Source organism: Vidua macroura, chromosome 4 (assembly GCF_024509145.1).
Source record: "Vidua macroura isolate BioBank_ID:100142 chromosome 4, ASM2450914v1, whole genome shotgun sequence".
Taxonomy (NCBI): Eukaryota; Metazoa; Chordata; class Aves; order Passeriformes; family Viduidae; genus Vidua; species Vidua macroura.
Window position 1 is genome coordinate 63,409,121 of NC_071574.1, and position 25,676 is coordinate 63,434,796.

A 25,676-nucleotide genomic window follows, 5' to 3' on the forward strand; every position below is an offset into this window, starting at 1 on the left:
AACCCAGGCTTAGGCATAAGCAAACACTGACACATAGCATGACATTTTCACCTTGAGTCCTGGGGGCAGTTTTGGGCACCACAATACAAGAAAGATATTAAACTATTACAGTGTCCAAAGGAGGGTAACAAAGATGGTGAAGGACCTTGAGGGAATCTGTGTGAGGAGTGGCTGAGGTCACTTGGTCTGGTCAGCCTGGAGGAGACTGAGGGGTGACCTCACTGCAGTTCGATCTTCCTTGTGAGGGGAAGAGAAAGGGCAGACACTGATCTCTGCTCTGTGGTGACAGTGACAGGACCCCAGGGAATGGCCTGAAGATGTGTCAGGGGAGGTTTAGGTAGACTATTAGGAAAAGGTTTTTTGCTCAGAGAAAATGGTTTTTGCTCAGAGAGGCAGTGGAACAGGCTCCCCAGGGAAGTGGTCACCGAGCCTGACAGAGTTCAGGAAGAATTTGGGCAAGACACCTGGGCACATGGTGTGATTCTTGGGGATGGAGCTGTGCAGGGTCAGGAGTACAACTTGATGATCCCTGTGGGTCCCTTTCAACTCAGCTTATTCTGTGATGTTTATAATAAGACAGGAAAATATATGAAGAATAATAAAGTTGGTAAACGTGATGTGCTGTGCTGGTTTCAGCTGGGCTAATTTTTAACTTAATTGTAAAAGACATTTAAGATCATCCAATTCAACCATTATGTAGTAGGTTTATTATACACAATGCAGTGATATGTATATTATGAAAGAGGAAAGTCTATCTTTGTGTTTGAGCTTTGGTGTAGCAAGTCCTAAGGTGGCTCTACAGCCAGCAGTATGCCAGTGTTGTGCTACTTGTTACATTGCTTGAATGAAATTATTTTGATGCAGAACGAGTTTGGAGCTAAAAAAGACAGTCTCTGGCTGGCAGGAGGCAGTTCCTGGAGGAAAAATGAAAGGGAGAGACACAATTACTATTCAAAATTGTCTTGATTAGTTGCATAAGTGATTTGAAATCAGTGAGATGAGATTTAGTAAATTCAGATGCTCAATACATGGGGGTAGATGTGTGTTGGTAGGCAAGCAGGGAGCATTAAAAATATAACATGCTGAGTTATTGATTGGGTGGTGATAATATAATAGATCACAAACTAAATAAGGATCTGCAAACGAGGAATAAATCTAATTCTGGGATTTATGAACAAGAAGATGAGGCATAGAAAGCAAGAGGTGAGGCCACAGGTGAAGTAGAAGGTCTGGTTCTGTACACCATGATTTTAAAAAGAAGGCTGCAGCAGATCCATAAAAATTATTAGATATTTAAAGATCAAAGGGCATGATCTTCAGGTGATATAAATCACTTCACACTCAAAACCTCCCAAAGAACTGAACTGATTCACACCAGCTGAGGAGCTGATTAAATGACTTATTTTTTAAATTTTCTTTCTAATCTAAGCTTAACAGTAGCAATTTACATTAAGTTCTCATTGACATCAGGTTTCCCTCAGGGCTTACAGGAAAGAATTATTTGAGTGTCATAATTTAACTCTCTCTTCTTTCATTTTTATTTTAAACTGTGCTATAGATTTTTTTCACTTTCTACTTTAGCATTATGTAAAAATGAACACAGTTAAAATGGAAAAAGGAAATACTTTTTAAATACAAGACACAATTAACCTCTGAACCTTACTGCCTCTTGATATCATTGCTGCCAGAAGCTTAATAGGATCAAAAGAAGGATAATAGATAATGAGAAAATCTCCTGATGCATGAGAGGAGATTAAAATAAAAAAGACTGTAGGAAGGAAAAAAGTACAAAAAGCTATGTGCTTCAAGAAAAAAGGCACCCTTCATATATCTGGATGGAGGAAGCTGGTTTCTCAAAGTTCGTGTGGTCCTGTGGTTGCCCTTAGTGGGCTTGTCTGACTTTGAAAGGTCTCCTGTTAACCCTTGTCAGATGGAGGATGTTGAAGCAGATGGACTCAGCTCTCAGTGAGTCTGGCAATGGTGCTTTTTCCTAATCTGTGCTCCTGCAGGCTAACCCCTGTAAAGGTGACTTGAAAGGGCTATTAAAAAAAAAAAAAATCCCAGCAGAGGAAAGCTTCTATTTTTGTCTGTGTATTCATGTCTGTCGGCTGAACATGGTCTGTTGTTTCAACATCCTTTATGTAGCTATGTGTTTAATTTCCCTTAGAGGCTGAATTGAGCAAAGGTTTCTCCAAGGTTTGATCTAGGAAAAGGTGGACATCAATAAAGAAAAACAACAAAAGAAGAATGCAAAAGCATTGTTTGGGTACCTAGGTATAAAATTATAAATGACAATGCCTAGCTACAGCTAAAACCAGCAACATTAAGGATAGTGAGAATAGATTCAAAAATTATGCTAGCTACTGATGGAAATTTAGGGCAAGATGTTTTGGTTAGACAGACAGTGGGGAGAAAACTGAAATTCTCAAGACCTCTTTTCCTCACTATTCACAGGCAAACTTGCTCCCAGGCTTCTCCATGTACTGCCACAGTTTGCCATAAGGAGATGGCAACCAAGAGGCAAGAGCAACAGGTTAGAAACTGGTCAGAAAAGCTGATTTTCTAGAAATCTCTGAAGGTTTTTGGGATTCACCTGAGGGTGCTGGTGTGGTGACTGTGAGGCTGCTATCTGTCATTTATCAAAACTCAGTCAGGGAAAACAAGACAGTCAGGGAAACAAGATTTCGAGCCACTGCCCTGCATTCTTAATAGATGGCTTTCTGAGCAAGGTTGTGCACTAGGCTGCTTGTGTGGATCCTCAATGGAGCTGATTTAATACCATGATTAAATTTTTGTAGTTCACTTTTCCCCCCAAGCCTACATGTTGCTCTCTGGAATTGCCAATGATTCATTTCTAATAGCTTAATGCTGTTGGAGCAACATTCCAGTGACAAGATATGTAATCTTTAGCTGATTTCTCCTAGGAAATGTTATCTTCTGAAAGGAGAAACTAGTTTTTCACCCTTACTGGTTCTTTACAGTGATCCTCCTTAGATCCTTGGAATAAACAAATTATGTAAGAATTAAATAGACCAAAATGGAATGCTGAGAGGATTTTTACTTTTGCATTTTTTAAGGTGCAAGTTAAACATCAGATGTGGGATGTTTCTGATGTAATCGCAGCTTTATAGAAGTGAGAAGCAGTAAACTGAGGATTTTTTGTTGAATTTATAGATCCTATGCCATTTTAAAACTTTCTGTAGCTTCTTTCACACTGTCTAACCTGAAAAGCCTTTCCAAGCCAGTTCAACAACATCACAAAATATTTTTGAATCGTCTTGCAATTATTTGAGCAATATGTTCATGCTTCTAGGTTATGGGAAAATCATGTCTGTCAAAACCCTGCTTTTTAGAATTTCCTCCTTTCCTGTGAGACTAAGCCAAAGAGATGTGATTTCAATGATTTATGGTAATAGATAATCTGGCCTAATCTATTTTGGTTATACACAGAGTAGAGTCTGTGTGTCATTTATGCTGTGGTCTTTCCTTAAAGCTCTTTACAAATAAGTGCCCCAAGGCAGGGAAAAGAATGAGTTAAGCTGAAGGGAACCATCTGCTTCAATTTCAAGTGTTACTTTAAAGGTTTGAAAACTTTGTAAATGTCACGGTTTTCTTTTTGTGGTCCTTAGCTCAATGGGAGATGTCATCAGATGACAATGAGCTTCAAGCTGGTTTCCTATTACTTTTGACAGGTTGTTCATTAAGCTATAATAAATTGATAGAACCGAGGGCTGTAAAAGGTCTGTGACTTTCTTCCAAAGATGTACTCTGTCTTCATTTGAAGGTCTTGGTGCTTCATCACTCTTGCAGTTGAAAATTAGTTGAGTTTCCAATTTGAATGTGTTCAACTTGACCTGTATTTCCTTGCTTCCTGGTTTTCCTGGAATGACTCAGCATCCTTGTAGGTCTCTTCTTGAAAAGGTAGGTAATATGACTTTAATTTTTCATGTTTGTCTCTTCATTTTTGTGCCATGACTTTCCAAATGTGGGCACCAGAACTGGAAGCATCATTTCCATTTCAGTGCTATCAATAAATGAAGTTTTCCCAGGTTCATATACTGAAGGAATATAATAAACTTACTTGTGACTTTATAGCATTGAGACGAATGATAAGATAATTCTGTTTATCATTTGTTTGTCCATTTTAACTCTAGATTCATTTTAAGTCACTGTTTTGCCAATACACCCTTCACTGTGTAGGCATGATTTGCACTTTTCTTTCTATGGGTATAATGTGAAAGTGATGTTATTAAAATATTTTGTGGGCTTAATTGTTTCATATGCTGAATTACTTCAGATCATTCTATATAACTCTTCCATCTTTGCTCTTCATCATCCCGCCTGTTTTTGTCAGCTGTAATTGTTCTAAGATTGCATTAGCCTTATTTCAAAATCGTTTATGAAAATGTTATATATTCCAAAATCCAGTGCCAATCCTGAGGGATCATATTTAAATTACTTGAGTTCCACAGTGTTTTCCCTTTCATGACTATTTCTAGGGGTTCGTGGGCCACTTTTTAGTTCACTTATTATGTGCTTTATTATTAAAGCATAGTGTTGATTTTTAGGTCAGATGATCGGTTGGATATGCATAAGTCAGATGCCTTATAAAAGTTTAAATATATCCTCACAAATATCTTTTTTAAAGAAAATATTGACCTCATCACATAAGTAAATAAGATTTGGTCTTAAGGTCCAAGGTCTTTGACCTTAAGGTCCATAAGTTCTGCTTTATATAAAATTATCATCCCTGGCTGTAATTATATACCACCGTTGGACTTAAATAAGAAGCTTTCCATGTTAAATTAACTGGCTTGTAATCATGCTGATTGTCTTACCTGCTCTTCTTATGTATGAGCACCATATAGCAATCTTCTGAATTTGTTAAAAATATACAGCAGAGGCAGTTACCTTGTTAGGAAGCTGTAGCCTATCCCTGAAGTGTAAGAAAGTTTTTGAGCATGTTGTCAAAATATTTTATCATTGAAAAAGGCTAATCTGGTGAAATTACTTTTGTCACATGAGACCTTTATTACTTTAATACTGTTTTCAATGGAAGAAAAAATTAAATGAAGTACTATTAGTTAATAGTTAATGTGTTTGCTTAATATGACCTTAATCAAAGCATCTCCTCCCCTCAGTGAAATCCTTTGTCTCATGTAATAAAGCAAATTAAATATAATTTACTTCAAATCACTAGTTAAAGCACCATGACAAAACAGGAAGCAGGAGAATGATATAATTATTGGTTTTGTCCACATTTTCATGCCCCTTAGAATTCAAATCAACCTGTGTATGATTGAAATTCAGAGCATGTGTCCTTGCTTCAAGGACAGACTGAGCATCTGGTAAGAGTGGCAAGCTCATTCTTTGTATTGGCAGAAAATAAAGCTGAATCTACTTTAACCAGATAGAGGCAGGGAAATTCAACAACTTGTGGGTGAGCAGAAAGAGACAGAGAGAGACATCATCAGAGGTGGCTGAGGGGCAGCCTGGAGCTGAGTGGCAATGCACGGTCCCCAGAGACAGCTGTAATCGAGCTGCAGCTGTCACACAGGTGAAGGAATTATCTAAACCAAGAGATTTGATGCCTTATCAAGATAAAACAGAGCACCAATGGGAAATCCTTAAACAAACATGAGAAGAGGCAAAGGAAGAGCATGGCAGAAGTGTGCATGGGGAATATGAACCCAGAGCTCCTCCAGGTCTGGAAAGGTAAGAGTAAAAATCACAGGTTCATTTTGTGGTAGGACAAAATTAATCTGACTAAAATTCTTGATGGAAGCTTCCTAGCAGGAAGAGAAACAACCATACCCAGGTCACCTGTGTTCACCAAAACAAGGGGAAAACTCTGATGGTGGTAGGCTGTGTACTTTGAATGCCAGGATATAGACGTGTATATAGATGTCATGTTGGCATCAGGAAATGGTGTTCCCCAAGGCAAAGAGCCCACAGCAGCCCAATCCTAAGGAGAGCCCACAGCAGAGAAGAAGGAATGATCAAATTCTGTGCTATGTAATATCACTCTACATTTTACTTTATCTTCTGTGTTGCTCTTTGTTCCAGGAGCAAGCAGATATACTTCTCTATGCCAATAATTATGATGTTTTTAATGATGAATTCTTCAAGAGCAAACTTGTTCAACTTGAGAAATACATAAAGTTTTTCATGATTTATTAAACTATCCTGTTTCACTCATATGCACCTGTTTACTCTCTTTCTGGAACAATGTGGGTAAGAAGCAATCTTCAGAACTGTTATGACAGTAGGGGGGTACCTTAATTTATTGCTAGGCAAGGCTGGCAGAGAACTCCCTCTTCACAGGGAGCAAGGAGAAAACAAGAAAGGATGTGCATTTAGATGCTTCCAGAGCTAATTTTCTAAAACTGGAAGCATTAAAGCAATTAAACTCACTTCTGTCTTGTTTGATCACAATTGAAATAATTCTGAAATAATCAAAAGGAGCGTATTTTTTTTCAACCCGAAACATTGATAAAGCAGTACTTAAAAAAAAGAAAGGGCATCAAGCAGAGGACATGAACAGCAGAGTCAGAACAAGGTATTTTTTCTCAGAATTTTGTTCTATTTCCTCTACACTGCATATTACATAGCAAAGAATATGTTATAAGGGTTATCATGGTATCCATCTGCACTATTACTTTCTGAATGTTTGATATTATTTAATTGCCATCAGATGACATTGTGTCTAGAACTGCTTCAGAGTTAAATGTGCAGAGTGAGATGATAGGATGTCACAAATATCTAGCAAGGTCAAATATACCCACAATTTAACAAAGACCAGTACAGCTCTGTGAGATTCTAGTTACATTTTTGTACCATTATTTCATTGCAAAATGACCCGATATACTACATTATGTTTACCTAGTTAACAGGAGAAAAAAAGTCAGCACTATGCAATATACTTGTGGAACTAAGGTAATGGAAAAAGAAGCAAAATTACCTTTGTCTCTAATTTACTTTAAGCCAAAATTTATTTTGTTTCTTTATGTTTCCAGCTTGCATTTTGGATTCAAATGACAACACAAATCATACAGGGACAATAAGCTTTGTTGATCAGAAATGTAAAATAATATTTTGACATCATATAAGAAGTTTCAAACAAACATTTGAAATTAATTTTGTTTTGTGCTTTTAGTTCTGCCTTACCAGCTTGGGACACAAGACAGAGAGCCTTTGAAGTCCATTTCAAAATAAGATTTGCAGTGCTTAGTTTGGTATCTAGGCTTTGATAGAAGACCTAGCTTCAACAAATGACATTTGTTTAGTTAAATAAATGATGTGCTTTCATTATTTACAGAATTTCTGTCCTTAAATTCTTTGAACAGTTGTGCTGATAAATTTAATGTATTACTCCCTAGAAGCTTTGGATATTCTTATGTAATGAAATAATCTCAACAGATGGTTAGTGGATGAATTCCAGGGGATGTCAGCAAGATGTGCTTGACTAGGTTTATCCTTGAGGAATCAGATCTTGCCGGGTAAGAAATGGGTCTGTGTACTTTACCCAGTTCTGGCATTCCTCTCAACAGTTTATGTATGACCAGGATTCTTATGCAGTACCAGAAACATTTTGAGTCATTGTTATATTGTGAATTCAGTTAATTTTTTCACTGGAAGTTATTCTTTTATGTGTTCTTCTTCAAGGAAATGTACTTTTATCCTGCATGTTTTACAAATAAAAAGGAAATCTGCAATGTTAATGATATTTGCAGATAACATGAGATTTGAAAGAGACAGAGAAATAGTCAAATGGAAAAATGAGAGCAATTCATAATGCCTGCAGAAGACAGAAAGGAGCTGATTCTATATGGTCAAACTCAAGAGGAAAAATAAATAGACCAAACAATGAAAAAGTCACTGGTAGGGAGAAATTTTATGCTAAACACTGAATGGCAGACTTAGAAGTTCAGATATTTTATGATTAAATTTCTCTAATGCTTTTAATAGCAGTACTCATCCAAATTCAAAATAGCAGAGAAATTATCCTCACAATACATTGTTATAACTCCATAACATTATTTTATAGATTTTACATCTGAGAAGCTGGTACACATATAGATGTGGCCTTCACAGAGCAGAGCAGTCTCAAGAGAAGCAATGAAGCAATTTTCTGGCTTAAACCAGAAAAGCTCAAGAGGCATCCACCAAGTGAAACTATGGAAGTTCTTCCAGACTGAAGCCAGAGAGGTTCTCTTTGGCATGTCAGGAAAATAAGTTGTGTTACGTTAGTGCTGATATGAATTTTAACACTAGAACTGTTCAGTTTCGCTAAAAAGAAAGAAATAAATGGAGTTTACAGTGAGTTTACATTATGGACAGAAAGGCCTTTCTATACGTCTCCACTAGTAAAATGTAAGGCTATTTATCCTTGGGTTGAGAAGATATGCATGCTTTTTTTGTGAATTTTTGGGACCAAAAAACTTTGGGTTTCAGTTCTGGACCTGACAATATCAAAAATAAGCAGACTGTTTTTCACTAACTAAAGCAAAAAAAAAAAAAGGTCTGGAATTGGCAAAAGAGATGAAAAATATTTATGCTAAGAATACTTTGTGATGATTAGCACCTAAATTAAATATATGTTTCAAATTGTTAACACCCAGCACCTCCTATGAAATGTTGGTTTATACGTGTCAAATAACATTCTATTGCTAGTGTTACTCAGTTTCAGTGGAAGGATTGACTTAGCCTTCAAGGTAGCCAAGATTTCTGCTGCAAAGTTTGCAGGAAAGGCATTTACCAATGGAGGAGACAATGGCTCTTTGTCTAGAGCACTCTTAGGGTTCATGGATTTGACCCAACCTGGTATGCTCATTCTGCAGCAGAAACATGAATCAAAATTTGCTTTGTTCAGTAAGTGGGATGTCTGAGTCATCTGTCTACAGGTAATCTTTCAATCCTTCTTCTTGGCATTTTTCTACTTTATATTAAAAATGTACAGTTAATTTTCAGTATTGTTTTACCTCTGAGGAATTAGAAAGGAAATCATCTACTGTTCTTTTTTCCTCCGCAAGGTCTAAATTTGATTTGCTCTATTTTAAATCTACTTGTAAGAAATCTCACAAAAGAATGCTTAAAACTTAAAAAAAAAAAAAAAAAAAAAAGACCTGACTGCTGATTAACATTTTAATATTCATTCCCAGTTTCTTCTGCTTGCTGGGACCATTTTGTCACTGCAGAGGACAGGATCTAATACTTACCTGATATGCCATGCTTTCCCTTGCTTCTTCTCCTTTGCAAGAGCATTGAGCTGAACTTCTAACCATGGTTTAGGACTAGACTATTGCTGTGTCTCATAGAGATATGCAGAGAAATGTGTTGCAGAGCAGCCCCATAGCACATCATTCTTCCCCATCAGCTGGTCCCTCTCCTCTAGGAACCTGTCTCAGCAAGGAGAGTCCTGGGCAGTGCTTCTGCAAGCACTGCTTGCATTGTGCAGGGACAGTCATTATTGTCTGTTTGCTTTCTCAGTCAGCATTTCAAAATCTTTTGTTGCTTTAAAGACAGGCAAAGGAAAGGGATTAAAATCTTCACCAGATGGCAGCCTCACAGATGAGAAGGTGCTGCCTTTTCTCACTTTGTGATTTGTTGAAGCTTCCTACTCTTGCTGTTTTAATTTCACTTTGTTGGCTTGTTCCCAGTGAACCTGTTTTCCCCATGTGTGAATATTCATTTTTTCTAATCCAAGGTAACACTGCTGGCAAATGTCCTTGGATGTAAAGTGCTCCTTTCTTTTTCTCTTGTGATCAATAGTACTTGTTTTTTTCTATCAAACATATCTTTATATATGGTCCAACAGTGGGCCAACATAAAAGCATCATGTTATTTGACCACTTTTTTCTTGTGTGTAAATGGATGCTCAAGGATTTTTCTTTGCCTCTAAGGCAAATGGTCACATCTCTTGAGTTTCCAAGACCTGAAGATAATGTATTCCCATATTCCTGAGATTAATTTTCCACCTGTTTTTCTACATAACTTGGCTATTGGCACATGATGGGTATGCATCACAGTGTGCAGTCCGCCTATTTGTACAAATAAAGGGAAAAAGAATTGAAGTTTATCCCATTGTACATAGAATAAGGGAAAACACAGAGAAAGTGTTTGTGCTCCTCCTTTTGCTGATGTACCATCCTAAAAGATGTGAGTTTGGGAGCTTACAACTGGGTGATTGTGGAACTGGTTGTCAACATCAATGTTCTTCTCTTCTTCAATAGAAATGGATGTGGGAAATGAAGCCATGCCCTATTGATACTGGTGTCTCATGATCAGGAGCTTATTTTGCTGGGTCACTGTGCACATCTGTCTGAATCCTCATCCAGAGAAATATATATGTATATATATATATAATCAAGGAATAGATTTTCTGACTTCACAGACCTCTGCACATTAGCTGATATTTCTGAAATGATTCTTTCTTTTGTTTCATTTAAACAACTTCTGCAGACATTTAGTATGGAGAAAATAAAGAGGTTGAGAGATGTGTTTTCTTTTTCTCATTAATTCTGTTAGACACATAAGGACTGTAGAGTAATTAACATATTGATTTAGAGTAAATATAAATTAGCCTCATAATTTCTCACGTGAAAGCTTAGGGAATAAAAACTTGATAATAGTGTTAGAAAAATGTTTTGATTTTCCATGGATGTAAATTTTATGGTCAAGGAATGGGAAGGAAAAGAGGGTTATACATCAAGCACTGACATTCCCTTTCATCTAACAGATTTCATCTTTCTAGCTTTCAACATCAAGAGCTAAAGACAGACCCTAATGACTGTGATTAAGATATGCCCTCTTACATCAGGGCTGAACATTATGCCTGGTTATTTGAAGGGGAATAATAAAAACCACATAGCTGTATTTTACTTGGCTAGAGCTCTGCTTGTATTAACCAACATACTGCAGAAAAGTTATGGGATAATGAAATTTTATATGAGGACTTTTAAACATAAAAGGAGTGAAAATTACTGAAAATTTATGGGTCATTTATTCAACTACTGTAGTGTTATTCTAGCTAGATCAAACATTTGGCAAGTGGAGTAGAATTTTTTTTTTTTTTTAGATGAAAGAAATCAATAAGAAATAGTATTGTCCTCAGACCTGTAGTCAGCATGACCTCTGCCTCTTGTAGATTCTTCAGTTCAGCTATAAAAGAGTCATGGGCCTAGGTTCTGAGCCCACAGAAAATCTATTTGCTTCAGTGCAATCAAGAAGAAACAGTAATATATTACTAGCACTAATATTTTAATAGTGTATTCAATCACCATCTGTTAATTAAAATGAAACTTAAAGGGACCTATACCTGGAAGATTAGATCATAAAATCTGGTCTCTAAATACTTAAATATTTAAAACATCTCAGTCACAGCTGCAGTTAGGATGGAATTCTCTTGGGGGAAAAAGTTCAGCCTTGTTCATTGGTGATTTCCAGAATCTAAGTATCTTTTCAAGATGTAAGTCTGAGAACATAACACTGTTAAGTAATAGTAGATCTTTTGACCAGAATTGAAGAGGGACAAACTGAGTTCAAGCTAAAGAACTGTCTTGCTCATACTGTGGTTCTAATGGATTCTTGTGGAAGGAGAGCAGTAAACAGGGCAGGTATTTCCCTGTTCTGTCCTGCATCTTGCATACATCCTAACATGTCCCAAAGCCATGTATTTCTAGCAGTTAGTTCCTTTATCTGCTAACTGAAGTGGATACAGAACTTATGGAGATTACAAACCCCTTTGTGTAGATATAAAGCAGAAAAACTACACAATCTTCGTTTCTGTTCGTCTTCCTTCAAGGAAAGATACTCTATTTCTTTTCTGCTTCACTCTCTCAGCACCTGCCACCTTCCTCATTAGATATTCAGGTGAAGCGATGGGAAAGACTTTGGCTTAGATCTTTCTGCTTCCTTCTGCCAGGAAGAAATTCACTGAATCACATCCCAGATCGTGTTGAATTTGAATATCACCCGTAACAGACAGATGAGCGGAGCCTTATCGCAACACATACTCCTGCCTGGGGTGGTGATGAGGTGATGGGACTGTGACAGTGAATCTTCTGGGACTGCATTATCCAGGTGCAGAGCATCCATGTGTCCTAAGTGTGATGGAATGAAAACTCGAGAGGGAATTTGTATTGCAGATCATGTAAACAGGCAATTCCAAGGACATAAAAAAGAAAATTATCTATGGTACAGCACTTGGAGACCTAAACCCTGGGGTACAGCTTGTGCCTATCCACTCTTAAACTTCTCATGTACTTCAGAGAGTCAAAAAAGTGAGTGTGCTCTAGCGCATGCAGATGAAGCCATATAAATCTCTGCCCTCATAGACAAAACTGTAGTCCTGCAGTCCAAGCTAAAGCCATATATTTAAAATAAGGGAAGGTACTCTTCTTGTCCTAGCTTTTTTTCCTGATACACTTCAGTGAAGTTAAATACAGCTCTGTAGCCAAATGAAATAAATTTTTGGTGAGAGTGAATAAGGATGTATGGAGAGAAAAATATTTTTATTTGTCTATTCAAGTCTTGTATAAACTCTCCTAAAAGTTGAATTTGATTAAATGTCAAAGCCAATTCACTTGGGATCAGAAACTCTACATTTTGAAGGAAGTTCATGTCAGGATAAACCTCCTTTCAAAATATTGTTACAAGCCTAGTACAAAGGTTCAAGTTGATTCCCCTTGTCCTGGACGTATTCCAGTCTGAATGAACAGGACCTGGTGGCTGCTCTCTAACTACTCCCAGGCAGTCTTTCCTAGCAGGCGAACACTGTGAAAATGTCACAGCTAATCATAATATTTAAAATCACTGGAACTATTAAACATGCAGAGTTTGTTAAGGAACATTAAAGAACAGCAATAAATGGTTTTCTGTGTAGTTTGAGATCTGGCTGTACCAGAAACAAAATACGTCAAGAGCTTTTAATGCTTGAATATATGCTAGAAGTAAACATGCCTAATGCAAATAATTTGTTGGTTGGATGTGGAAGCTGGGGCTAGCCTTAGGTCTGCTCACTGTTGGAGATCAGGGTCTTTCAGTGCTTCTTTTCCTTTTCCTCCCCCCCCAGACTCTTATCCAGACTGTTTTCCCAAGGTCTGCCAGAGCAGCCCTCGTCTGTGTGCTTGTAAACAGCCTTTTGTGCATCTTTTCTGCTGGATTTCTCCCCAGAGAGTAATGCAATGAAAATGTTGTTTATGTCCTGTAGCTTAAAGGTGGCTCTCCAAGCCGATCCTGTGGGGCACAGGATGAAGCACAGTGGCAAACTGGCTGCCCTGATAGTGTTGGCTCCCTCTCACTTCTACCTTCTGCTAAGAGGCTGAAAAGCACCTTGATGTATGTTGCTAAGAGCAGTTTTTTATTTCTTCAAAAGAACCTAATGAAAATGTGTAATCAGGTTCCTTAGACTGGACAGTGGATCTGTCCTGGATTCACCAGGGTTAATTGCTGTTTATAATTATTAGCATAAGAGCTAGCTCCCCTAAATTCCTTTTACAAGGAGTGGGGAGCAGTAAACACTTTAAAGGGAGGGTTCTGCAGTCTGGTTAAGCTATCTGCTACTGGATGAAAGGGAACGTATTCCAGAATTTCCTGATTTTCTCCATTAACTCTGAATGGCTCAGGTGTTGCTGTATCACAGGGGATAGAAGACCCTGACTCTGTAGCTTCTTTAGAGAAACAACTAATACAGATTTTCTTCCCTGTAGATACATTTACAGGATAGGAAAAGCTAAAAATCACTTAGGACAGAAGTGAGTGATGTTCTCATGCGATGAATATGCTTACAAAGTCCTCTACACATTCACCAACATCCAGAGCACATCTATTCAGTTTAAGTTGTGTAAACAAAATGACTGAATCTAGAAAAAAATAGTCATAACACTGTTTTGTTTCTTGCTATGAATTCTATAGAAGTCACAGCAGTTTTAGAATATAAACACTGTTTTTATTTCAAACCCACTGATGCATCATTAATTCCTACACAGAGTAAGGATTTCATCATGAGACATTGTAGAATAGTTTTGCAAGCTAAAGCAAGCTACCCACTAATGTGATCTGTAACTAGACCACAATTCATTTTGGATTAGGAGATGATACTGAGATCCATTTTTCACGATCTACCTGTATTTTTCCGTGCAGCAGCAAGCATGGCTTTTTGAATAGCCTTTTTCTTTTTAGCAACTCAAAACACATTAAGAAACTACCCAGCTTGTGAGAAGGGCTTCATTTTTTTCTTTTCACTAGCATAAATATTTGTAGAAAGTTTTATTCCTTGAATATTATAAATACTGATCAAGTGTTTATACATCTGAAAATCCTACAAATAAAGGTCTCAAAGGAATACAGTATAGGAATTATGCACTTACTGATTATTATCTCTGTGTGATTTTTCAAGTTAATCTCTAAAAACAGGTTAGTTTGTTACACAGGCTGTTTATAATGAATATTTTTCTTGGCATTTTATCTACATGCGTGTGAATATTTATATGTGTGTGTAGGTATGGGTAGTTTACTTAGAAATGGATTGTAAATTTGTTATTCTTAACTTCCCTGTAGCTACTGGCTGACTTTCAAGCAATCACAGGACAATCCATCATAAAAATTCTTGATTTATATTCTGATTATAGGAACATTGATGCCATTTGAATACATTTGCTGTATGCATTATGCATACAGAAATATGCATATTATGAAATACATTTATCTATTTTCTCTACTTGTGATATTTTTTACATGCTAGTCCAGGTTTCTGTAAGCAGCTTTTCAAGGAGAAGTTTTGAGCACCCAAATGAAATTAATCTGATTTTGTCTTTTTATTTGTGCTGAGCAGAGACCAAGGTATTTGCTGTGTGCCTTTTGAGATGACTTTTTAGCAGACTAAATGTTGACCAGTATTAGACTATTACAGCTGGAACAAAGTCGAGTTATTACCAGCAGCCCATTATCTGCTGCATCAGAAGTGCAGCTCTTTGGGGAGCTGCAGCATTTCAGCAGTGGGGCCCTTCTGCCACAGCTGGTGTGAAGTTTGTGCATGGGCTGCTCTCAGAGAACAGGGAGCCCCTCTGCCTCTGGGGCTTTGCTAAGGTCTGGAGAAACCAACATGGATATTGAAATGAAAGCAAAGACATCTCTTCCCTTCCACCCTCCCAGCAAGGAAACACGCAGCACAAATAGTTTGTGTTCTGCACCTCTTACAGGGAGTTTACACAAGCACAAAGTTTCTGTAAAATTCTGCTTTCTGCATTGGAAGAGTCTGTCTGTGTTTGCTCTGTTTCACTGGTGTGTGATGTCAGACTGTGGACCATCAGATTCAAAAATGTCCTTGGGCAGTGTGAACCACCTCCTGTCTCACACAATAGAGCCCAGTGCACAGGCAGAAAGCAGGAACACAGTGTCCGTGCTGTGAAAGCAGTCTGAGCAGAAGAAAACCAGTTGAAAATACGACCTTTTATCAGCTGCAGGCTGTTGTCATGAGTGACAAAAGCAAATATGCCTAGCTCCTGTGTCTGGCTGGGAGCAAACAACGCTGCAGCCTGACAGAAGCATTAAGAATTGCTGTTCCCTCAGCATGGGAAAGATGTGGCTGATATTGATGTGAGCTGGTACCCACAGCCTGAACCAAAAGCCTGGGCTGTTCCTGCAAGTTATGCAGTGCAATGCTGGTGGGACCTCAGAGCAGGGATGTGTTAGAGCTACAGAGAAAATGAAAGTTGGACCCATAGAGAGAGAAAATCTGTTCAGCTGCCTTCAAAAATGTGCTGAAGAGGTGAGATTGAACCAGTTACATACCAGTGCTGATGGAGGGAGCCCTGGCTTGCCACTTAATTTTCGTCTTTTCAGTCCTATAGCACTAAGAAATGTAAGCTGACAGCACAATACAGAGAGTCTCAGAGGCTTAATGTGCTAGTGTCAAATGAAACAAAACCTGAGCTTAGCTTTTTAAAGGATTTTGTATGCTACAGATAGGAACTGAAAGGCTTTTATAAATCAGCTCTGTAGCTTTGGGGAAGGAAAGAGGGAGATGAGCAACAGGAAGGAATAGTGATGGAATAATTAAATGGATTAATGGATAGAAACAATAAAATGATGCATTTGCCTACATAATTAGTACCTGCTTGGATTTCAGAAACTTGGATTCAGGTAATTGAAGCTGCAGATCATGCTGTAAGCTGAGGATAAAAAATACATTTCTAAGACCTAGAAAAACTTGAAATTGTGATGATACTGACTAAATTCTAGGTTTTCTGATTCCTTTATTTCCACTTTCTGAGCTGTATCACTTAATGTTATATAAATAAATATGAATTTAGCCAGAAAAAGTATATTCTCATATAGAAAAAATATTTTGATCGATGCGATGGAGAAGTGCTGAGGTTTGACTGACTGTGCCTTTTAAGTAAATCTTTCCTTCCTGCAAGGAGGAAGGAAAGTAGGAAAAGGCTCATGCTGCAAAACACAATACAACAGGCTCATGCAGAGGAGCTGGGTGGCTGGGCTTGCATCTTTGAACACAGGTGGCAGCTCTGCTTCAGTCTAGGATGGAGGTCTTGGCTGTTGCCAGTGACCTTCAGCTGCATGCTGCTGGTGCCTGAAGTTTCCTGCTCAAGATATTTGTGGAGTTGCTGACTTTTAATTTTAATGAAAGCAAAGAAAATTATTTGAATAGCAGTTTTGCAGAATTGTATTTGAGTGACCGCATCACACAAGTGGCTGAGCAGGCAGAGGTGAGCACAGAGCTTCCTGGAGCAGCAGGGTAGCAGCAACACCCTGGGGCAAAGACCTCCATCCAGCACGGCTGGACCTAGGAGCAAACTCATTCCTGCTATCATGCAATGAGGGTCATGGTGCAAATCAAGGAAGAACCTCAGAAGAGCAGGGAAAAAAATTTCCTGTTCAGATCTGAGATAGATGTTCATGTTATCCATGAGCTATTCTAGAGCAAACAAAATGTCTCTTGGTAGTGTTGTTCAATTGGTGGTCGTGTTGCAGTGGGTAGCTTGGCTTTTGACAAGCAGACGTCTTCCAAGCCAAAACGGTTTTGTTAAAAAATCCCCAGGCAGTCATAGTGACAGCACACTCAGAACCACTTACTATGAGTATCTTCTGTGCCATCAATCTTGTCATGAGCAGCTGGTGGTTTCACCAAGGTGTGTGTCCTGGCACGGGCTTGACAAGTCACCCTGTGGGGAAACTGAGATTTCATAAAGGCTTCTACATCTTGGTGCCTGATTATACATAGTACAAGTGTGTGCTGAGCAGATGGCTCAGATGGCTCTTGATTTGTAGAGCTGAGCCTGTCTTTCTGAGGATGCACTCTTCAGCAGTATTTACATGGCTTGAGAAAACACCAGGAAAACTTTCCAATTATACTATTGCTTATAAAGTACTTATGTGCTTACAAAAATGCCAACAGCACTGGTGACCTCCACCTAAGTCTGGTTCTCTGGCTGCATGCAGATAGTATGTGTGGGATAAAATCCCATTTCATTTCAAATCACTCAATTTTTCACAGTTCTTCTGGTAAAATTTTGTAGAATTTTGTTAGGATATTCTGTAGAGGTTGTTATCTGGCTTAAGTAGTTAACAGATGATGCCATTTATGAAATTCACAAAAGCTTAACCTGGGAAAATACCACAATGAATAAAACTCCCCTTTATTGCATTTAATTTTCATTTGATATTTACTTTTCTTTCTTTAACCTTTATTTATCCTCAAGTCCAGGGCTTCATGGTTGATTTACACTTAATTAGATACTTAAGCAGAAATCAGTATGAGGGTGTCTTACAAATCTGGTTCTTACATAACTTTGTTAAGTGTCAAACAATGTGAAATATTTTAATAGGACATCACAATTTAGCAGATAACGAGGGAGTTAGGATAGCACATGCAGCTTGCTTTTTCTTATGAGTACTTGCATGTGATGATTTCTGAGGGCTTGTTAGCAGCAGACCCCCAGCCTCCACTGGTACTTAATACTGATTAAATTAAAAAGTGTTTAGTTCTTCTGTGAGCATCTACACTCAGAATAAAGTAGCCTTTGGTCAGCTTACCAGGAAGGTTAATTATGCTAAATTGAAATAAGTTTTTAATTCCAATTAAAATGGAGGGTCCCTGCCACAAGAGTTTAATGTGGGATCACTTTACAGCCGTAGGTGTGCACTGTACCCAGATGTTACTGCTGGGTAAGGTGGAATTTAAAAACCAGAGGCAGCTGTCTGTGTGCACACCCTAAGAGATAAACAGTGGGTAAAACGGGTAAATTATATTCCATTTTTGGGTGGCAGAAAGATGTAGAAATACAGCTGCAAGAGTTGTTAAAGTTCTGCTCTAAATTCACAGAATTTCATGCCTTGTATATCACCTGTGTGTTGAGAGCCTTCACTAATTCAGAGTGACTTTCTTTATTGCTCCCAAATACATGAGCTTTCAGTCTTTTCACTCTCATTGTCTGTTAATTTGTTTGTTTTCTTTGTAAAAAAATGTTATTTCAAATACCTCCTGTTGGTTATTTCCCATAACAAGCAGCTGCCATTTGATAACTGAAAGGGACAGGCTGTCCCAGGAGAATGCAGCTCTCTTTGAATTTCTGTATTCAGAGTTCTGTCTACACTGTCACTGAGGAAGCCTGGAATTGCTTAGGAGCTGAATTTGGAGAGAAGCAGTCCCAAAACAGAGCAGTGGAGCTGGCACCCAATCCTACTGACAACAGTTGAACTACCGGCTCCATTTTTAGCATAGCAGAAGCCCCATCTGTTTCCAATATTAAAGTATACACAGATAAAATGCTGCTCTAGCAAATTGGATGTAAAGATGGTGTGGCCACAGTTTGCAAATATGCATTTCTTTAGCAAGAGTGACAAAAATTGTATTTTGAAACATGAGCACTCCACAAGTCCTTATTTTGGTTCTGGAACTTCATGTTGCTGTATGTCAGGGTCACTTTATTTGAGTCCCCATATGTGTCATGGTAGCTGTGAAATGAGCAGGCACCTGATTCTTTCAAGGCTGTTCAGTTGCTGCAGTAAAACCTTTCAATTCTCTTTAGTAAATAGATTTCTTTAAGAGCATCTCTGTAAGTTTCATTTTTTACTACCGAATGCCAAAGTATTTTAACTCCATGGTGGCAAGCAAGGGGTAACCACAGCTGGCTTCTGATGTCAGCACAAAATGAGATCCATGGCAATGTCTTCTGCTAAATCTAGGGAACATTTTGTCCTCATTTTTTAACTCCCATGCAGGATGAATCAGTGTTACCTTAGTTTAAGGTAGTGGAGTTGCAGTAGCAGAAAATAATTTTAAGGTGGTAGTGAAGTGCCAAAGTATATGTTGTGTTTCATTTGAGATGCAATGCAGACAGACAGTAATTCATGTAGTTGTCTTGACCATACAAACTATTTCCATAAACCAGTTAATTTTGGTCATTCCTAAATACTTGTTGGTTTTAAGAAAAATAGATGTTTCAAGCTTTCTATCGTTTACTCTAGAACAGAACTGTGTATAGTTTGAGCTTCCCAGGTGTTACTGGAGAAACAAACACAACTATTTTTTCAGAGGATTCTTATGTAATAAGGCACCTCCTGACTTGCACAGAATACAACTGTTCACTGGGAACTAGTCAGAAATACACAGAACATTGGAAAGCTATGAGAACAAAAAAAAAAAGAAAACAAAAAAAAATCAACAACAACAACAAAAAAAACCCACCAAAAACCAAACCAAACCAAAACAAAACAAAACAAAAAAGTAAAAAAAAGGAGTGATAAAAGCGGAATGACCCAACATAAACCAAACAGTTAAAGGAACAACAGGAATATAAAGAAACAGAAAGGAGACAAAACAAACCTGGAGAGACAGGTAAGACATTAGCAAAGTTGTAAATAGCTTGAAAGTTGGGATGAATTTTAGGAAAGTGCATGTAAATAAAGTTTAGTTGTCTGTTCTTGTTTTACCTTTCTTTCTGTAGGCAACACTTCCACTAGATGCACTGGGTAATGCCTTGTCTTTACCAGTCAGTATAATTGTCTAGCACGATGCACAGACATCCCACACAAAATGAAAATCCAGAGTTTTGCAGCTGCTTGGGCCAGTGCTGTCATCACTCAGACTGCACATGCAAGACAGAACTAGAGCTGCCCTCCCACTGGGTTATTCCCTTCAGCTGACCTCCTTGTAGTATGGTTGAACTCAACCATCTCCACCAGTCTTGTTCTGAGGAGTCTGGGCTGTTTCAGACGTGGTGGGACCCCAGCCAGGGAGAGGTGCAAGCTCTGAGAAGGCTCTTTGTCCCTGTGGAAGGCAAGGTGAACAGGCAGGACTGGGGAAATCTGGTTTTCCTGTTCAGACATGAAGCACACTCTGCTTTGGATCAGCTCTAGAGTTTGATCTCAGGAAGATAACAATTCTTCAGGTCCATGATACTAAATTTCAGGTTTAAACTGTAATAAATGCTATAAATGTTATATAGTAATACATGTTTTCTGTCATCCCTCCCCCCCACCCCCCTTTTTCTTTTTATTTCTTGGCAGTCTCATGAGAGACCTCCTTCTTCTGTATCTGAGTCTTAAAATACAAAAAACACCAAGGACTTTCTGGGGTGTTGGATCATAATGAAAGGGATTATTCTGGGCTGCTGCTGTTGTTTCTCTGTTAATAAAGAATTAGCTATTTGAAGCAAAGGACATTGTCTGGAGTTCTACTATACAACAAAGTTATCAAGGAGAAATAATGTAGCAGACAATGATTATTTCATAACTCATACAGAAAGCTATGATTAAATCTCTTGATATGATTTATTGAATTTTGAGAAGAAAAAAGCTAAGGCAAGATAGTAGAATAAGAAATACTGAATGGATGATTTACAGCCAATAAGAAACTGCATCTGCTTCTGCCTCAGGTGTCAGGCTTGGTCATCTCACAGATATGCACTCTTCAGTGCCATTAAAGGGAAAATTAAAAGCCATTTCCAGTTTTTTCAGTATGGTGGCTTTGCATTTAAAGAAGCTTATGACTCACACTGTGTTTACTTCATCAGGGAGCCTGACATTTAGAAGGATGTATTTAGTAAGAGTGGTTGTATAGAGGAAGAAAATTAGTTTCTCTTAACTACACTTATATGTTAAGCACCAGCAATATGTTTAGATCCGCATTAGAGATGAGGCCTAATTTTCTTCTCAGTCATGCCACTGTTAATTAGCAGTAATTCTAGTGCAGTAGCAAAGTGACTTGGTAAAGTGACAGGGATTATGAGCTTTTCCTTCATATGTTGTTGCTGCTGTTGGCAACAGATGAATTTTGATACATTTATTTACATTAAACAGAACCCAAATGCATTAGACATACCAATGAAATGCTTTATTTAGCACTGGACAATTGTAGCTTTTGAGTTAATTTTTCCTTTATTATAAAGATAAAGTAAACATCTGTGGAGACACTAACTAGAAAACACAATTTCAGTCTTTTTTTTTTTTTTTTTTTTGTGGCTTGGCAATAAGCATTGTTAGCCTTGACTTTTTCAGTTGCACATCAGGCTGACATTTTCCTAGAACAAAGGGGACATTTTCTTCTCCTTTTTAAAGATTTAACTTGTACTTTTCTCAGGAATTATTCTTCTTTGCTTATTATGACAAGCAGTGAGGGCTGCAAGACCAATTTGTTTCAGAAGCTTAAAAATCCCTGTTTATGCAACAGAGACAGATCTTTTCAGCAGAGTAGGGCTATGAGTGCCAAAGTGGGAATGGACAAAGCCTACTTTTCTGAGAGTATCATGTTTTCCTGTTTGTCACGTCTTGCAAGAGAAAGCAAACATTTTCACCCTGATTTAGCTGTGTGATTTATTACACTTCCAGCTCTTGTAGCAATTTTCTAGCTGCTCTTCTTAGTGATTCTGAGACATTCTTTACTGATTCAGGGGAAGGAAATCTCCAGAATGACTGCTGCTGCCTGGAGTAAGACCAAACTGTTGACGAGCAAGGCTGTATTTCTGGGATCTCTAAATGCAAGTGCAGGTTTTGGTGCTGCAGTTATACCCAAGGCTGAGCCACAGCCACTTCATGACAGAGCCACATGTAAAGTCACATGTAAAGTACGTTATACATGTTTTGTCTTTTTTTTTTTTTTTTTTTTTTTTTTTTTTTTTTTTTGTGAATTTTTTTTGTGAATTTTTTTTGTGAAATCTCCTACTTTCTGAAGAAGATGTGGAATTTTTTTTTCCTTCCTATGGAAAAGAAACCATATACTTTAAGCAGCTTGGGTTCAGTTTACTGATAGATCACAGTATATCTTTCTACCATGCTAGGGAGAAACACAGGCACTGTTGGAAAGTTGATGCAAAATAATAGCCATGTCAAAAGAAACAGCAGCACAGCAGAAACCTTTTGCAGCACTATTTGCTTTCATTTCTTGCAGCCACAGCTTCTAGAAACCCAAAACTGAGAAGATTTCTTGGTGGTACCTACCCACACAACCTTTGTAAACCTGCCTGCCTCTTTTAAGCTCAAGTATCTTCAGGCCTCAGACCTCAGAAAATATCTTCAGGAGAACTACAGGGTCCTGCCCAAATTGTTAGCTCCTAATGGGTTCATTGGCTCAAAAGAAGAGAATCCTCCAACTTATTCACAAGAACTGTTTTTAGTGACCTAGTTAAACAAAAATAAATAATGCTCTGAGATGCTGCTCCTTTGCTGGAACCTTTGATGATCACATCATTTTACCCCATGTTTTACTTCAGTTTTGTACAAAGAGTTATTAAATAATCTAAGAACCAGTCTCTGCAGTCTTTATAGATTTCCATGAGTCATTTTGATTTTGGGTTTCCCAGTCATGTTTCTTTACATTGTGGGATCATAATTACTGCAGGCTCTGTTGAGTAAGTTTGCAATTTCTTAATATGCATAAAGATAGTAGGGTCCTGCTCTTTTGGATTAATTTAAAAAATCAAAGGATGTTTCATACCATCCATACAGTACTGAGATGGCAGCTCTAGGAGTGGCTTGAAGCTAGGGGCAGTCTGCAGTGCAGTCCCAAATCTTGCCTTTGTAAGCCTGAACCTGGTTGCCTTTTAGGTTCTGTCTGGAATAACAGTTAGTCAAGAATAAAACCGTTGTCACCTGAGGTATAACAGAAACTTAAAAGAAATAATCAAAGTCTGGGAAACATCATGGAGTGGAGTTGGGATATAGCTGGGAGAGGTACATGGAAGAGTAGGTGAATTAGTTTGATGGTAAAAATTTAACACTGGTATTAAGGATGAAGGAGAATGGAGTTTTGAACTAGCTGGAAACTGCCTTGATACATGAAGACATATTTTAAAAACTGAGAGCAGACTGAAGTTTGTGTGCTTGTGACAGCTTGTGAATCTGACTGCACGCCTGCTTTCCTACACAGTGTAGATGAAGCCATGGTGTCTGCACGAGAGGTTATTCCAGGACAGCTATTCAGAGACTCAGAAATACCTCCATGCTTTTATTCTGTGCAGATCCAGCTTTAGAACTATGTCTTGCTTTAAACATATTTTTCAGGATTTTTTTTCCAGTGGAATGTGTTCTGCCTGCTCGCTAAGTGCTGGCAGTGTTGCTTGTTTCTTTGCTCTGCCATATCGTGGTTCCAGCAGAAGGAAAAAGCTCCACAAATGTTAACAGCAACAAATAGCTCAATAATGGAATGGTGAGTATGAGAGCCATTCCCTTTTGGGCTGTCAAGCATAGAACATGGATCACACAGCTAAGCATTTGCTATTTTTTATAGCTATTTTGCAGTGTAGATCACACAATCACATGTTTGCCTGGTTAAATTAATATCTTAATTAGAAAAACATGCCCCATTGCTATTTTGAGTTAAATTGCAAGGAAACCTGCAGTAAAGATTTAAGTCTGATTCCTCCTTTCTCATGTTAGCAGCTAAATAAATGCAGTATAGCCTGACAATACTGAGGAGTTACTGAGAGAAATACAAGTGGTAAAAATGAGTCTATAAGGTACAGAGAAAATAGCCTAGGCTGAACAAGATTTATTGGCTAGTAGTGGGAGGACCAGTGGTGGACACTGACTTTGGTTGTTTTGGGGTTTTTTTAAGGGAACAGGTGGTGGACACTGCCTTTGGTGGTTTTGGGGTCTTTTTAAGGGGAGCATAACATCAGATCAGTCTGCAAATTGAAAAATGCATTTTACTAAATAAAATATAACTATTGACAGGAACTGCAAAACCAGGGAAAAGTACAAAGCCATAACTCTTCCTAAATAGCTTCTACTTTTTAAGATTTAGGAATATCTTATCTTGTCCTTGAATTTCAGAGTGATAATTCATTCCCTTCCCCAAATCCCTTTCCTCTGGGTTTGCATAATAACTATAGTCCTTTCCTTCTGTTCCACCTCAACATACCAGTTACTTTATAGACAGAAATAGCTGTTAAGAGTTCTGACCAGGCTGCCTTATAAATAGTCACTGCATCTTCAGTGTTAGGCTTTAAACTCTTTTTTCTGGGTGAAGAGAAAAAAACCCTTATATGGAAATGTAGGTGCACAGTTTGTGGTGATTGGGAGTGGGGCTGTGGCTGAGCCTCATCCCCAGTGGACACAGCTGTGAGAAGCAGGTGAACAGCACTGACAGCAATGGGCCATGGAGTGCCCAGGGGCACTGACCAAGCACAAAGGGAACAGAGGGCACACAGGTGCCATGCATGAGCATGAGGGTCTAAAAGGTTGGGTTAAAGAACAACAAGGGGAGATGCTTAAATCCTTCTGCTATTGTATGGTGATACTCTGTGTACTGTGGCCATCTCAACTGTGACATAGAAAGAATGTGTTCTTAAAATCTGAGTAGTCTATAAAACCTTTCAAGTTTCTTCTTGAGGAGGCTTTTTTTGGCTAATTCAAGGAGTGGAAAAGCCCATTACCCTAAACACCAGCTGAAAGCAAGGCTCCCTAGAGCAATCTGGCTTAGAAGAGGAACTGCAACTCTGCAGAAGCAGTGGCAGGTTTGGATGAGGGTCTCCAGCTGCCACCCATCTTTGCCTACAAGGATGCTTGTTCCATCCCTTGTTAAGAAGTCATCCTTCTCCCCTCATTTCTATTTTGAGCTGGTTTCTGTCTTTCACTGTACTGTGTTAAAAAACCCAACCCTCTGCAATTACTGGTATTTATAAACCTCCAAACCCATCAGTTAAAGTGGGAGTCCTGAGGAGCTGGTGACCTCTGGTAGGAAGGTAGGGTGAGAACAGTGGGAGGGGCTGAGGTTGGCAATTCCTGGGCCTGGGTGGGTGCTTTTGATTTTGATTTAACTGAACCTGATGGGTTTGACTGAATCAGGTTAGGGAGCTGTCAGCTAAGCTGTTTGCAGTGAGTGATTTGAAAGTGTGCCACTGTTTCCCAGGGGGGTGGTGTGAGAAGTTGTTGCTGAGCTGGGGGATGTAACCTTTTCACCCAGCTGAGCTCCAGCCAGGGCAGGGGGTAACCAGATCCTTCAGTGGGAATAAAACTTCACAGACATCTCTCATAGATAGCTAGGAAGAAGGGAGAGTGAGAAAACACAGATTTGGTATTAAATGCTAAAATTTCAGCATAATGAAATTTGAAAATGAGTGGGGATTTAATAGCACAAAGATTTTTGTACCAATATGTCTCTGGGAATGATTGATTTTTTTTTTTTTCAGTCTCTCTAAACAAGTCCTGCACAGGCT

At 38.4% G+C, this 25,676-nt stretch overlaps 1 long non-coding RNA gene across 1 annotated transcript; it reads left to right on the forward strand.

Annotated features, from left to right (window-relative positions):
• The first annotated feature begins 2,279 nt into the window (after positions 1-2,279).
• Positions 2,280-22,766, forward strand: LOC128806651 (uncharacterized). Its single transcript, XR_008436896.1, has 3 exons — positions 2,280-5,715; positions 21,912-22,073; positions 22,409-22,766. It is a non-coding gene; the product is annotated as an uncharacterized LOC128806651 (long non-coding RNA).
• The last annotated feature ends 2,910 nt before the right edge of the window (positions 22,767-25,676 follow it).